This window comes from Sus scrofa, chromosome 17 (genome assembly GCF_054392235.1).
Source record: "Sus scrofa isolate SSC_HxYL_T2T_F1_AM1 chromosome 17, Sscrofa_HxYL_maternal_Yorkshire_Landrace_v2.0, whole genome shotgun sequence".
Classification (NCBI taxonomy): Eukaryota; Metazoa; Chordata; class Mammalia; order Artiodactyla; family Suidae; genus Sus; species Sus scrofa.
In genome coordinates, this window is record NC_139399.1 from 68,853,903 (window position 1) to 68,869,478 (window position 15,576).

General features: G+C 52.9%; 1 protein-coding gene and 1 non-coding gene across 4 annotated transcripts in view; one reads left to right on the forward strand and one right to left on the reverse strand.

Moving 5' to 3' along the window:
- The window catches only part of CDH4 (cadherin 4), a 495,180-nt gene that overhangs the window by 162,074 nt on the left and 317,530 nt on the right, over positions 1-15,576 (forward strand). The window lies entirely within an intron of this gene.
- On the reverse strand, positions 12,630-12,736 carry LOC146395418 (U6 spliceosomal RNA). The gene has a single exon (XR_014832988.1). It is a non-coding gene; the product is annotated as a U6 spliceosomal RNA (small nuclear RNA).

Consider the following 15,576-nt stretch of genomic DNA (forward strand, 5'->3'; position numbering starts at 1 on the left):
CAGAGGAAGTCTGAACGAGGCCTGTGCTGGAAGAGCGTCCGCTAGATACCAAGAACCGAATTCAACCCAGTGAGACCGCAGCGAGCACGTCCCGTGTTCTAAGCCAGTGGGACTTCTCCGAGATGCCTGCAACTCTGCCTTGGCCCCAGCAGTATGCGCAGAATCCTTATCAAGACTGTCCCCACCGTGCTTCACGTGGACTCTCGTCCAGGGCACAGATCAGGAGTCAGAAGCAAAGACAGGCTGCGGCGAGGCAGACCTGGGGTCCCGGGTGAGGACTCTGGGGGTTCAGTGACGAGTCCCATCCTCTCGGAGCCACCCAAACTGCCAAAGGGAAACTGCCCCGGGAGAGTGAAGCAGGCCAGGGAGACCGCATCCAAGGCTCTCGTGGAAGCAGCGACAGCCCGCGGGGTAGAGGAACGTCTTTGCAAACAAAGCGACCAGCGAGGGATTAATCTCCAAGATACACGAACAACTCACACAGCTCGATATGAAAAACGCAAACCACCCAATCAGAAAACGGGCAGTACATCTAAAGAGACCTTCCTCCAGAGAGGACACACGAAGGACCAAAAGGCACATGAAAAGCTGCTCGCCATCGCTAACCGTTAGAGACGTGCACACCAAAACTCAGTGAGCTACCACCTCACCCCCGTCCGAATGGCCGTCATCAGAAAGTCTGCACGTAGCAGGTGCTGGAGAGGGGCAAAGAACAGGGAACCCTCCTGCACTTTTGGTGGCAGTGTAAGTGGGTGCAGCCACCGTGGAGAGCAGTGTGGACATTCCTCAGAAAGCTAAAACTAGAGTTACCACATGATCCAGCAGTCCCACTCTCGGGCGTTTAAAGAGAAAACCAGAATTCAGGAAGATACGTGCACCTGCATGTTCATAGCAGCACTGTTTACAACAGCCAAACACAGAAGCACCCACTGTCTCTCCGCCGAGGAAGGGATAAGGGAGACGTGGTACACACGCCCAACGGCGGAGTCCCCGGCCAGGAGGAAGGAAATAAGGCGTCTGCAGCCACACGCGCGGACCTAGAGATTGTCATACCACGGGAAGAAGGTCAGACAGACGGAGACAGACAGCGGATGAGGTCCCTCAGGAGTGGAATCTTAAAGAAGTGGCACACGCGGACTTATTTATAAAAGAGAAACAGACTCGCGACTTTGAGAACAAACTCGTGGTTGTCAAAGGGGCAGGTGGGGGGAGGATGGACCGGGACTTTGGGCCTGGCTCTCACGTGATTGGGTGCGGAATGGCTGGTCAGCGGGGCCCTGTGGGTGTAGCACAGAGAAGCTCTGCTCGGTCTCCTGTGATAACCTAGGGGGGCGGGGGGGGGCGCCTGAAAACGAATGGATGTGGGGCATGTGTAACGGAACCACTTTGCTCTGCGTCAGAAATTAACACAGCATTGTAAACCAACTCCACTTCGGTAAACGTTTTTTAAATGGAAAAAATAAAGGACTCTTGTGATGGAGGAGGGAGATTTGAACTGAACTCTGCTGAAACGGGGGAAGGGGGGTGGCAGGGGATTTTCAGGGCTGAGCCTGCGGGGCTCCTGGAGGGCACCCGGGGAGGGGGTCACTGTGAGGAGACCGTCTGGGTTTGCTGACCGTCCCCGTGGAGGTTAGACTCCCTCCTCCTCAGAGACCTGGTAGAGGGCCCGTCTGCTTTTGTGCTTCCTTTCAGGTCCTTGGCAAAGTCCTTCCCGTCTCACTTGGTATATGGGGGCCCTGATTGGCGTTGGGAAGAAAGTGCCAGAAGATGCACGTCTCAGAGGGACAGAGGAAGAATTTACAGTAACAGCTTCTCTAAAGTAGATGCTCTAAGAAAAGGGAGGTCAGGGGACCATAGAAAGGAGGAAGCTTGCCTAAAGTTTGGTCCAGCTGGGGGACCGCTGTTGTCATCTTAGTTAACAGGGAAGGGACGAAGGGAGGGTTTGAACTTGAGCCTTTCCGACTTGAGGCCCATGGCAAGTGGCCCTTCCCTTAGTGTGAGTTTCCATCCTCATGCACTGTGCTCGTGAGCCTGTGGTTAAGGTAGCAGAGTCAGTGGCTCCACCAGAGCTGGGACACTTGGTATGTGGGGGCCCTGAGTGGCGTTGGGAAGAAAGTGCCAGAGGATGGCGTTGGCCTTGCTGCAGAGAGACAGCCGAGCAGTATGAAATGAGTCCCAGGATGTCACTTCTTGGAAGGTCCCAGTAGGTGAGTTTCCAGGTCTAAGGTGTGTGGGGTCTTACGAAGCTCCGCTTGGGATCCCGATTGAATGTGAAGAGCAGCTGCTTAGAGTGTGTTCCTGGCCACTTGCAGGTTGTGGGAGAGTCGTCGATGCTGCCCCGTAACCTAGTTAAGAAGCTGCCATCCAGTGTTGGGATGTTGATCAGAACGTGCTGGTTTATCGCTGGCCCTGAGGGCCTGGCCAAGACCTCCTCTTGCCTCCGCACACAGCGTTTTGTCCCTGAGTGGGGAATACTCTACCGGAGAAGGTTAATTGATTTGGGCAGTTTTGGACACAAATGGCTTCCCTGGGTCTTGGAGTCGGGTGAGAGCAGCCAGCTGGACCACGAGGTCTGGGATCCGGCTTTATTAACCGCCGGTAACTACCTTGGACGCATTTGCTGTCCCGGGTGAGAGGCAGTTCAATCTTCCTGCTCCGTGAGCCACCCCCACAGCCGGAGTGGACACTCGTGCCAGTATCTGCTGGCACTGGAGGGATGGGGCCTGCCACTCGCTGTGGACTCGCAGCTGTTACCAAACTAATTTTCGCTGAGAACAAAGAAGCCGGCTTCAAATCCAGGAGCTCAGTGAGAAGAATGGCTCTTTTATCCAGGTCATGCATTTTACATTCTGCGTGTTTAATAAGCTAAGAGCCTGAAAACGTCAGATTTGGATCCTTTGTTAAGCAGGCCCTGCAAGTGTGCACAGGCCCTCCGAGTGTGTGGGCGCTTTATATGCCTACACGTTTGGAAGATGCGTTTGAACATCCCAAGTGACTGTCGGCGGCGACTTTGATCCGGCATCAAGAAAGCTAGAAGGGGACAGTGTGTTGTGTGTTTTCCTGCCCCTCGGGGATGAGGAAGGGTCTGCCAGAGAGTTTGTAGGAGCGTCTGCGTTTGGATTACATGAGAACAGCTAACCTGCAGCTCTCCCGTTTCTATCCGAGCGTTCAGGAAGAGTGGAATTGCCGTTGGAATGGTGTGTCCAAGAAAAGAAACTTTCCAAGGAGCTGTGACAGTGGGAGGGACAGGTGGGTGGTTGTGGAAGCGCCGCTGTCGGCCCTCTCGGTGCAGACATGTCACGTGCTTCGCAGCCAAGTGCACCGACTCGGATGCTGACGAAGGTTTCCCTTCATCCCCGTAAAAGTGATCAGGCCCCTGCGCAGGGAGCCGCAGCCTGACAGGTGGCACGGGGCACCTCTCTGTAAATCCTAAGTGCGTATTGATTTTACCCCGAGACAGCTACGTGCATCTGAAGGAGTTGCATCCGTGTGAACGTTTTTTTTTGAACTGTTGTCAGTATGAAGTTAAATGGCTGTACTTTAATTTCGAAGATGTATCTCCTGGTTTTTGTTTTTGTCAATTCTTTTTACACCTGTGAGCAAGTCTCCTGCTTGCAAAGGTTACTTTCAGTTTTGACCTTAGGGAATCATTTGAAAGTACAAACCAGAATCATAGATTCTCAAGGCCATATTTTAAAATACGGCCTTTTTCTTTTCCCTTTTTTTTCTTTTTTTTTTAGCAAATGTTGACTTCCCTGTGTCCTGCAGTGTTCAGGTGACTTTGCCTGCATGCGTTCATTGATGAGAAGAGCCTCTCATGTGGGATGGTGAGGAAACAGGATCAGATCTTCCCCTGGGACGGCCTTTAATTTCGAGGGTGCATCACATTCAGCTCCGCGTGCGGCGGGCATGTAACGTGCACCTGTCCGCAGAGGAGGTGGGAATTTCCACTTAGTTCTCGCTCTGTTCCCCCTGCACCCCTGCAGCCGGCTGAGATGCAAAGATCTAAGCAGTATTTACAAAGAACCAAGCCGCGTTTGTATTCATGGAGAGCCAGACGTCAGATGGTTTGATTCAAGTGATTTTCTTAAAGCTTCTCTCCAGATGTTTGACAACGTGTGAACACAGCTGGATTATCTTTACCAAAATAGTTGATTCTGCTGCAGTCCTATTAGGTAACAGTTCCTCCTCATGCTCTTTCTTTTTCTTTTAAGATAAGGCTAAGAAGGAAAAGGTTACATCGCAGTTTTAATAAGAGAGCCAACAAAAGTGCTCACCAAAAAAGGAGCTGCGTGGACGTGACCACGTCCCGGCCTGACCGCCAGCCAGGACCGACGGTTTGCTTCCCAAGGAAGGGATTGCCGCCGCCCCGTTACAGTGACCAGGAGCTGAAGACTAATCCTGTCGAAGAGGCGGGGCTCGGAGGACTAACCATCATCAGTCCAACTTGTCTCTAACTCATGGCTGGACAAGTTTATCCAGCTCAAAATTCCCATCTCTCCCCACTTTGTTCACCGGAGCAAAGCCGTCTCCATGATTTGAACAGTACTGGCCATTCTGTGAGTGCTCGCGCCGCACCTGCTTCTACAGTAGATCACGGCGGCATCATTTCTGTTCATCCCACAAATCGCCTGTGGGCAGGGGGACGTCTGTATCATTCATGATGAGGAAACTGGCCTCGGGGAAGGGTCACCGTGTGTTACCGAGGTCACAGTCTCATTACAAATACGCCAAACCACCACCAGTGCACCCCAGTCAAACCAATAAAAACCAATAAAGGGTGTCCTACGCATTTTACCTCCGCTAAGATGTGTTCAACACGTACTAACTACCAGGTTTCCTTTCCAGTTGGTTCTTTTTGAAAGATTCCACTATGATCTCTTGCTTCTGAACCCTTTCAATTCTCTCGGGAGTCTGTGGCCAGTTCTCTGAAACACATCTTGACTATGATAAGAATGGATGGCAAATAACACCCCTGCCCTCGCTGTTGGCACTGCCATTGACCGATTGACCGATTCTGCACACTGTCACCCCACTGAGAACGGGGTGTGTCGTGTCTGTGACTCTCCTCCAGCAGAGCCTGCCCCCTCAGTCTGTCCTGTGTGTGGCCTGTGTGGAGTCGGCGGCAGCGACGGCACCGAGGACAGTGTCACGAAGGGCCACCCACACTCCAGACACCACCGGCAGTTTGAGGACTCCCCTCGGCTGTGATAATTTGCTAGCGGCGCTCACAGGATTCGGTGTTCTACGCGTGCTTATGGCGTCCGACCTTGAAAGGGCACAGGTTAAAGTTAGCCCAGGAAGAGACTCGCGGGCAGAGTCGGGAGGGAGCCTGGGCCTCCCTTGGTTCCTCCGGCAGAGGCAGCACAGGCTGTTCTCCCAGCATCAGAGTCTGGCACGGAATGGTGCCCGCTCGGGGTCCTGCACCCGGATGTGGGCCCCATCACCTGGGCACACTCGACCGCCTGCCAGGTGGCCGACCTCCTCTCCAGCCCCCACCCCCACCCCCGGCCAGTGCAGGGTCCCCAGGCAAAGAGACTCCTGTCAGGCAGGACATTCCAGGGCCAAGGGCTCCCCTCCCGGGAGCCTATAAGGCCAGCCCTCTCCCCAGGCAGCAGGCCCAGGCCCCTGTTCCACAGCTCGAGCCTCGGAATTGTTTGGATACTTGTTGAAGTAGTCAGGACTTCTTCTCTTTCCAGGAAGCCATCGTCATTCGAGGAATTTGTTGTGCTTTGTTCTGTTAAGTCTACAACACTTACTGATGAAATGTCTTGAGCAACAGTTCTGCCAGCTTCTATTTTCCCGGTAAGCAGAGTTAAATACACCTCTGCTTTGCGCTGAAATAGGAATTCTCTCTTCCCCTTTTGCTACAAAAAGAGACTTAGCTAGTTTCTTGTGAAAGTGGATTGCCTGCAGAAATTTCCCTCCACTTAATGCTGCTCCAGTTAGAAAGCACGAGAGAAAATTGGTGCGCTGTGCCCGCAGTGTGCTGGGACAGGGTTGACCGCAGGCCTGGTCTCTTGGGCAGGAGAGGGGAGAGCCGAGGCTCCTGCTCTTTGCACTTTCTGGGCGTGTCATCCTGTCCGTCTCAGGTTACAGCATGACGTCCTGGGAATTGAGAAGACAGGAAAATAGCACATCTGCATGTGGTATTTCTCGCTTTGGGGCTAATTGATCAAAATAACCTCAGTAGCACAGAGGCCAGTAAAAAGTAGCAACATTATCGGAAATGAGACATTTCGAGTGTCCGTTGCCTGTTTCTACTTTATTTTATTTTACTTTATTTTTGGCCCCACTCAAAGCATGTCCAAGTTCCCGGACCGGGGATTGAACCCATGCCACAGCAGTGACCCAAGCGATGGCAGTGACAACACCAGACCCTTAACTCTCTGAGCCACCAGGGAACCTCTCATTGCCTCTGGGTTTGTTTTTTTTTTTAATTTTTTTATGATTTTTATTTTTTCCGTTATAGCTGGTTTACAGTGTTCTGTTTTCTACTGTACAGCAAAGAGACCCAGTCACATGTACGTACTTACATTCTTTTTCTCACGTTGTCCTCCCTCAGGCTCCATCGTAAGTGACGGGAGCCTCTGTTTCTAATATGCTGTATTAGTAGTGAGTTTATACAACTGAATCTTTAACAGCGGCTTGCTCACCAGCAGGCTGACAGCTCCTCTCGACATTGAGCGGGGGGCTCTGTGGCGTCTGTAGGCGTCTGCGGCACACATCTGGCTGGGCCCCGTCCCCGGGCTGTGGCCAGAGCGCTTGTGGGACTCTCCTGTGATGAGCACCTGTCCCCTGCCTTATCTCAGCCAGCACGTCGTCTTCTCCCATCTAAGGCTTTCTTTCCAGAAAGGACCTGCTTTGGAGCTCACGTTTTAACCAACAGGCACCGTAATTTAACTCATAAGCAGAAAGTTGAATTTCTGGTTCATTTCGCAGATTGCTTATAGTTCTCGGTTCTGTGCACTTGTAATAAAATACTCCATGGGGGGAAAGGCCAACGTGCCGGTGTGGCTTTGTTAAAGCGACTTTAATATGGCAGCGAGCACGAGGTGGCCGACACAGGCGAGAGCGCTCGCGCGCGCGCACACACACACACACACACACACACACACTGCTTTCTACATGCGTGTCAGGGACACTCAGACACTGCTTTCTACATACATGACAGGAACACACATACCTGTTTTTACATATGTGTCAAGGACACACACACACTCCCCTCTTTTTACATACGTGTCGGGGACACACACACCCTTTTTACAGACGTGTCGGGGAAGACACAGCAGGGATTGGGAGGTGCTCTTTGAATGCATGGCTGTGTACTGGTATCTTTTTTCCTCACCCCTTTTGCTGTCCACCAGCTTGTGTTTTATGGTGCGTCTTCTGGATTCCGTTGTAAAAAACACCACAGAATATTGGGCCCTGTGGGTTCTCTGTTTGGCTGAGGGTCACAGAGAATGAGTTTTAAACTTCCTCGATTTCTGGATCTTTAGGGAACAACCATTCTGGGAGATGTGCTTTTGTAGTGGAAGAGTGTGTTGTTGTTGCTCCTTGATAGGAAGAAACGCAGTGCCTTCGGGGTTGGAGATACCGTCGGTTCACAGGGTCGGGAGGAGACGGCAATATTTTAGATTATTAAGAAGGCTTCTCTTGCCTAAGGCTGGGGAGGGATGAGTTTTATCATCGTTGTGCCCTGGGCGACTCAGTGAAGCAATCAAACCCTCTCTTTAAACATAATTACAATTGCTTTCAACATTCTCTTTTTTGGAAATACCTTCTCTTTTTTTTTTCTTTTTACTTTTTTTGATAGTGCCTGGGGCATTTTTATATGTTCTATTAAGAAAATTCCTGCTGTGGCAGATGCTCCCAGCAAAGACGCCAGAGCAGCCTGCCGTTTCTGCCTTGGATGGGTCTGCAGCGTTCTTGAGCATTTCAGAACATGACACCAGGAGAGCAAGCTGCAGGGTTTGGTTGTAAACTGAGGGCTTTTCCTTGTCCTTTCAGAAACCTGCTTCCGCATATAATTTATTTCCAGCATCTCAAACTATTAAAATTCCCGAGGCAAATAAAGCACAAGCAGTATCTTCCCTTTCCCTTTCGATTTGTGATGCCTTTTGACTGTAGCAACCCTACACAATTCATGGCGCGCTTTCCCCGAGAAGCCTGCAGTGTACAAGCTGCTGGGACCTTCGCTGCCCGGAACCACCAAGGGGGTCTGTGTGCTCTGAAGTCGCAGATCACAGGCCCCTTCTTCTTCCTGATGACTTTGAGCACAGGACTCAAAAGCGCTCGTGAGCAGGTGCTTTTGTCAGCTGACTTCATATCTGGAGAGAAAACTCGGTGGAACCACAGGGATGAAATTGAGACGTGCCCTGTACTCCCACCTCCAAGCCTTCCTCGGACTCAGCTGCCTTCAGATGCCCAGACCTGAAATTGACTTTCATCAAAAAGACGCTTTGCCCGGAAATGCGGGTGTTCTGAACTGGAGCCTCCCGAGGCTGCCCCCGGCCCAGTCCTCACCTCCCTCCCTGGAGGGGCTCCCGCCCTGCGTCCCTCTTCCCCGCCCCCCCCCCCCCCCGGCCTCCTGCCCCCTCTCCTGCCCCCACAGCTGTGGGCTCCCAGGGGCGGAGGCTGAGCTCCATGCCTCATGGTAAACTCCCTACCGCCTCCTTGGGGGCGTCTAAATGCATGTGCACTTGCATCACAGCTGCAAGTGAATACTTGTGAGATAAAATTCACAAGGTCTTGGTGTTCTGACTTTGCCAGACATCTTCCTTTGTCTGTGTGCACATCAGCATGGTGGCAGAAGGTGGAGTTCCAGATTATCTCAGAAATCAGGCCCAGAACTGAACATGGTTTGGGCAAGAGGGAGCCTTAATGATAGAAGGGGTCTGGGTGTTGTCACCACTGGAACAATAATACTAATAGCAACTAGTACATTGGATGGGCAGTCACGCTGCTAGTAACAGCAAGATAAAAACTAAGGGCATGGAGTTCCCTGGTGGCTCAGTAGGTTGGGGATCTAGCACTGTCGCCACTGTGGCACGTCCGCTCTTTGGCTCTTGAACTCCTGCATGCCCCAGGAGCAGCCAGCCAGCCAGACAAACAAAGTGCTTTCTTGATTCTGGTTAATGGTTCTTTGCTGGAATATTATTCAGAGTTGGAGACCAATCGCATTAGATATAATTTTGACTTGAGTTTTAACATTTTATTGGTGTTTCTTTGAGTTCTTATCCTACAGATGTTGGTTAGTTTCAGTCCTGTGTTGGGCCTCAAAATAGGAGAAATCCCAGGAAAGCAGGGAGCCCTGAGTTCTAGCTTCTATCCTTGGGAAGGTGGAAGTCGGAGTGAAAATTTACGGAACACTCACTGGCTGCCCAGTTGAGTTAGGTGTGTGTGTGTGTGTGCACACACGTGCTTAATGTATTCTCCAAACATAGAGGTGTGTGTGTGTGTGTGTGTGTGTGTGTGTATACTTTCTAAGCAAAGACATGACATGTCTATACATACACATTTATGCACACAAAGATGGACAATGCGACACATGCGGTGAGGGGCCCCTCACCCCACCCGCCCGGCACCAGCTCTGCACAAACGCAGATTCTGTCAGATGTAGCTTCATGTGACGATAGGACGTGGCCAGGCTCCACGGTGTTACGAGTGGAGGGTGAGAGGAAGCAGGTGCTTGAGCTGCTGGGAAGAGGAGGAGCGAGGACAGTGGTCGGACAGCTGTGCCCGTGATGGGTGTTTGCAAGAACCATGCCTGAGGAACGGGGGATGAAGTTGCCAGTCGGTGGCAGGACGGGTGAGCGTGTCAGGGGCAGCGTCCCAAGAGACGGAGGAGATGAGGACGGAGCTTCAGGGAGCGGGGGGGAGCCCAGGAGCCCAGGGGGTGGGAAAGCCACATACCCCAGGCGAAGCCTGCACCCCGCTGCACTCATCTCATCCCCACACGTGGCCGCAGACATTTCAGTTAATAACCAAAGTCCAATATCGTGAGCGGTTGTCTCCTCAGTCACACAAGCCACATTTCAAGTGCTAAGTCCCATGCGTGGCTACTGTGTGAACAGGGCAGACCTCATCATTCCCATCACCAAAGAAAGTTCTGTTGGGCAGCCCAGTGCTGGACTGTGTTCCTTCCTTGTCCAGGTGGCCTCAGAAAGAAGGAAGCTACGGGGAGGACAGTTACATCAAAATGCTCTTGACTCTGGAAAAAGTCTTTTATATAAAAGCAGGATTTCCAGCAGTCACATATGCCTTGGTATTTACCCAGAGGAGTTGAAACTTAATGTCCACATGCACACTTGCACGTGGAGGTTTATAGCAGAAACTCGAAGGCAACCAGGACATCGTTCCCTAGGTGATGGACAAATAAACTGGTGCATCCTGGGGTGGAATATAACTCAGTGCTAAAAAGGAATGAGCTGCCAAGCCGTGCGGGCACCTGAAACACAGGCACCTTGAGCACCTGTCACTGAGTGAAAGCAGCCAATCTGAAAAGGCTACAGACCGTGATTCTGACTGTGCGACGCTCTGGAAAAGACAAAACTATGGAGACAGAGGTGCAGGGGATGAGCAGCTGGAGCACAGAGGATGGGAGGGCCGTGAAACCACTCTGCGTGACACTGCAGTGTCACCCTGAGTGCATCCCCATCATGACCCATTTGTCCAAACCCGCAGGAGGCACAGCACCAAGAGGAGCCCTGATGGAAGCTGTGGGTCTGTGAAGAGCACGTGCTGGTGCAGCTGCTCACTTCTTACTAGAGCCCCCTGTGGGGTGGGAGAGGCTCTGCTTGGGGGGGGGCAGGGGGGACAGAGGAAATCTCTGTCTTTAGCTCAATTCTGCTGTGAACCCAAAACTTCTCTGAAAAATAGTCTCTGAGAAAAGTAAAACAGGATTTCAAGTTCATCAGTTTTCCATATCTACCCTCACCTGTTCCAAAACCTGTTGAAGACTTGGGCTGGAATTTCGGAGAGAGATTTGCATGGACTGGCACATCGCACTGCACCTCTTTGTTTCAGCCACGTTCTGGCTGTGTCCCCACAGGGAGGAGACAGGAGGCTCTGGTGTTTCTTCCTCCTCTTATAAGGACACTGATCCCATCACAGGGCTCATGTTGGCATCAGTGTCCTCAAGACCTCATCTAAACCCAGTAACCTCCCAAAGTCTCATCTGCAAGTACCATCACACTGGGGCTTAGGGCTTCACATGTGAATTTGAGGGCCTGTTAAATCCACGGCAGTGTGGTTGATGGGTCCCCAGAGCTGAGTCTGGTTGCCGTCCAGCAGATGATCCAGGTGTGACGTAACGTACACATCATTACCTTCCGCCAGACGTACAAGTAGCCTGCAGTGAGTGCAGAGGATATGCAGTGAGCGTGCATTCCTGTCCTCCGTCCAGGGGTCAAAGACCAGAACGTAGCAGGTGTGGAAGCAAGAAACTATGGTGATGTGATCGACGAGTAACCGAGGTAACTGTGCTTCATCTTCCATTTAACAGAGTAAAATTAGAAGAGCCGTTTATTCTGTTTGCCGTCCGTGTCTTGTCGTTCCTCTGTGTGGATCCGGATTTCTAACAGGCGGCCTTTTCCTTTGGTCTGCAGGACCTCTTTTAACAGCCATCATCTACTGCTGATGAGTTCTCGCAGCTTTGAGAACGTCTTCATTTCACTGTTTTTTGAAAGATATTTTTGCTGGGTATAGAATTCTAGGTTGAAAGTTTGGTGGGGTTTTTTTCTTCCAATACTTAAAATGTATGGCCCCAGGGGAGTTCCCCAGTGACCTAACAGATTAAGGACCTGGCATTGTCACATCTGTTTCAGGTCACTGCTGTAGCGAGGGTTCTGTCCCTGGCCCAGGAACTTGTGCATGCTAAGCACACCACCAAAAAGAAAAGGAAAAAAAAAAAAAAAGGCCCCAGAGCTTTTTGGCTTGCAGTGTTTCCAACGGGAAAGCCACTCCCTTAACTTGGTTATTGTGCGTATAATACCCCCACCCCCACCGTGGCCCGGTTTGCATATCGTTTGGGGCTCTTTTGTTGAGCTTCTTGAACCTTCGGACTTGCAGTTGGATCAAATTTGGAAAATAGTCGTCATTATTTCTTCAGATGTTTTCCCCGCCCCCTGCTCCTTTGGAGGTTCTCATCCCAAATCTGTCAGGCCCCTTGAAGTCGTCCCACAGCTCCCTGATTCTTTGTTCTTTCTCATTCTTTTTCTCTGAGTATTTCATTTTGGATACTTTCTATTGGCATACCTTCAATTTCAGTATTTTGTCTTCTCCTGCAGTGTCTAATCTATGATTACTGCCATTCAATGTATTTGCCGTCTCAGATGCTGCAGTTTTCATCTGTAGAAGCTTGTTTGATATGAGACATGCTTATCTTTCCTCTCCTTTCTTGAACGTATAGGATAGAGTTATAAAAACTTTTTGATGTTCTTGTCCACTGATTCTGTCCGTCCGATCTTTTTTATCAATCGCTTTTTCTCCTCATTATGGATCATATTTTCCTGTTTCTTTGTATGCCTGGTAGTTTATTTTTTGGATGCCAGAGACTGTGAATTTTGCTTTGGTGGGAGTGAGCATTTCTGTATACCTGTTAATGTCCTCGATCTTTTTTTGCTTTTTTTAAATATGGGCGCTTCACAGTTGTGTGTGTCATTCCTGCGCAGGGGTCATGCTAATCTTCTCCGTATCGGTCCGGCTTTGGTGTATGTGCTGCCGAAGCGAGCACGACCCTCGGTCCTTGTTCTGCCACAGATAAGCTCCTCGGAAACAGTTTGGTCCTTGGGGACCCCTCTCCTGCCATACGAGGCAGGACTAGAGCAGTGTGCAGCCCAGGCTAAGGTTTCCCGCTCCCGAGGCAGGTTTTTCCTGAGTTGTCTGCTCAGTTTTCCCATGAATTATGAAGCCTAGCCTGCTGGCTGGTGGCAACACAAACCACTGCCCGGGTTATTCTCTCTAACGCGTTCAGGCAGTTCCGCTAGACTAGGGTCGTCTTTTCACGTGTCGTCTGATGAAATTCAGCTGAAGGCTGAAGGGGGCCCTCTGCTGATGGCCGGGGCTCACTCACACTCTCCGCATCCATCCCATGCCCAACCTCTTTATCTCTGAGCCCTTTCCCCTCCCAGACCCTTGGCCCATCTCTCCTCGGGGGACCCCTGGGCTCTGCCTTTTCCCCCCTCTGGTGCCTGGAGACTCCTCAGACAGTGACCTGGGGCACTCCTGGGGCTCCCCTGTGTGTGCCACCTCTACACAGATCACTGGTCGGTGTGCCCTAGTGTCCAGTGTCTGAACACCGTGGTCCAAATGCTTTGTTTAGGTTTTCTGATCCGAGGTGGGTGGCGGGCCAGTCCAGGGCCATTGCCTCTGCCCCAGGAAGCTTCTCCTACCACTGGTGCTCCGGGGCCTGACAAGCAAGAAACGCAGAATTATAGCCTCTGCTGAAGAGCCTTAGTGAGGCCACCCGAGCCCTTCCAGGAAGAGGAACTCCTGGAAATGAGCACCTCTGGCGGTGGAGCAGGTGCTGGGTGGGCGGAGCGGGCGAGCTGCCAACACCCCTCGGCTGCCCCGCCGGTGCCCTGGGATGGAGGAGAGCGTCTGTGTCTGACCGCCTGCCTCAGAGTCAGAGAGCCAGAGCGTGAGTCCACGTCTCTGCTTCCTGCACCTTCCTGTGCGCGTTTCAGGCGTCAGGCCCTGCTCTGCACCTCTGTATCCAGCTGTGCGTTGGGGCCCCACACGCTAGGCGCACACGTGCGCTCGCAGAGCAAGGATGATGCCACGCACGTGCCCCTCTTCGTTGTAGGCGTTGACCCTGAGTTTTCTACTCGGTTCTCGGACAACTTCCGCGAGAGGCACGGGCCAGGCAGCTGCGTGTCTCCCCAGATGGAGGAGCCCGAGGGCTCACAGCCTGAGGAACGTGGCCTGAGATCACGGCGAGGTGGTGGCCCCTTGGGCTCGAACCCAGGCCCAGCAATGTCAGATCTCCACGCTCGTCATCCTCAGCCGAGCGCCCGCCCCCCGGAGACGTGGCCGGGCTGGAGGCCGTTGGTGGGCCCCACCAGGGTGCGGGGCCGGCTGCTCCCGCAGTCTGTGGGTGGAGGCGGGGGTGCTGCCCAGGAGGCCCCCGGCAGAGGGCGCGTGGCTCCAAGGGTGGAGCAGCCTCAGCCCGCAGTCCCCCGGGAATGTGCGCTGCAAAACGGGCCGCGCAGGCATGGACACCCCGCAATCCCAGCACGACCCTGCGGGGGCGGTCAGATTCCCGGCCCGATGCCCTCGGCGCGTCCAAAGGAGGCGCGTCCTGCATCCCTTCTGCCGCCCGCGCCCGTACGCAGTGGTTACGGAGCCGCTCAGATGGGTGCAGCAGGCCGCCTTCGAGGGTGCGGAGCCTGAGGAAGCAAAAACCGCAGCGGCCCTGAGGCACCCCGCGCACCTTTCCGAAGCGCGGGTCTAGGCCGAAGGGTGCCGGCCCAGGCAGCAGCCTGAAGGGCTCATTCAGTGCTGAAAGGGCCGTGACAAGAGAAGCTGTAGTTGTCTCTCATTCCAGCTCTTTGTGCATCTCTGTGTGTAAACAAGAGCATCAGAACAGGTGCGCTCCCTCCTCAGGAACCAACCGCTTCAGCAGCTGCTCTTCAAGTACAGTAGATGGCTCACGCACGGCGCCCATGCGGGGTTCCCAGAGGACTTCTCTGCAGGTCCATCCACACCCATGGCTTTCTGTCTCTCTCTCCATCTCCCCCTCGAGATCCAGCTGGCTGGTCCTGACCAAAAGGTCTGCAGCTCGATTTTTTTTTCCAGGAAAATGTGCCCATTGCTTTTGAGCCTTGGAATTCTGCTCCCTCTGGCTCCGTCACTCCTGCTTAGTCCAATTGCTTGATTTCTCTGCACTGCCGCATGTTCTGCAGCATGCGGATTAGCCAAGAACTGCTTCTGGAAGGGCCCCAGAAATGCAGGTATCATCAGAGGCCTGGCAGCAGAATGATGTGAAGTGCACTCATACCGGCACTTCTCGAAATACATGTGTACGTCGGTTCCCAGTTTGCATTTCTTTTATTCATCAGAAGATGCTCATGAAAACAGTCGATCTGTGTTGAGGGCATGGGCCCCCATCAGAGGCCCTTGTGCACCCTGTTGCCAGAGGGGGGATGGGGCTGGTGCCCCCCCCCCCCCCCCGGGAGTCAGCCCTGCTCACAGCGGCCGCTCTGGGTCTGCCCTGCCCTTCTGCTCACAGAGCCTCCAGGTCACATGGCTGACTTCCCCCCGCCCCAGGGTGATTGGATGGGAGGTTCGTCACATGACCCAGACCCAGCTGGTCACGGTGTGTGTGTGTCGCCCTGACCACAGTCTCCGCACAGAGATGAACCACGGCTCACGTGGTTGCTGTGAAAACGGTGACAGCAGTAGCACCATGGACACGGCACTTACCCCGGGCTGGACACCTCCTCTGACTGCCCTGTGAGATACGTCTGCCACCATCACCCCCACTGTACAGATGGGGAGACTGAGGCCCAGGGCTTGGACAGCCAGGAAATGGCCGGCCGGGCGGCCTCCAGACTCCAGTGATGTGACCAGTCG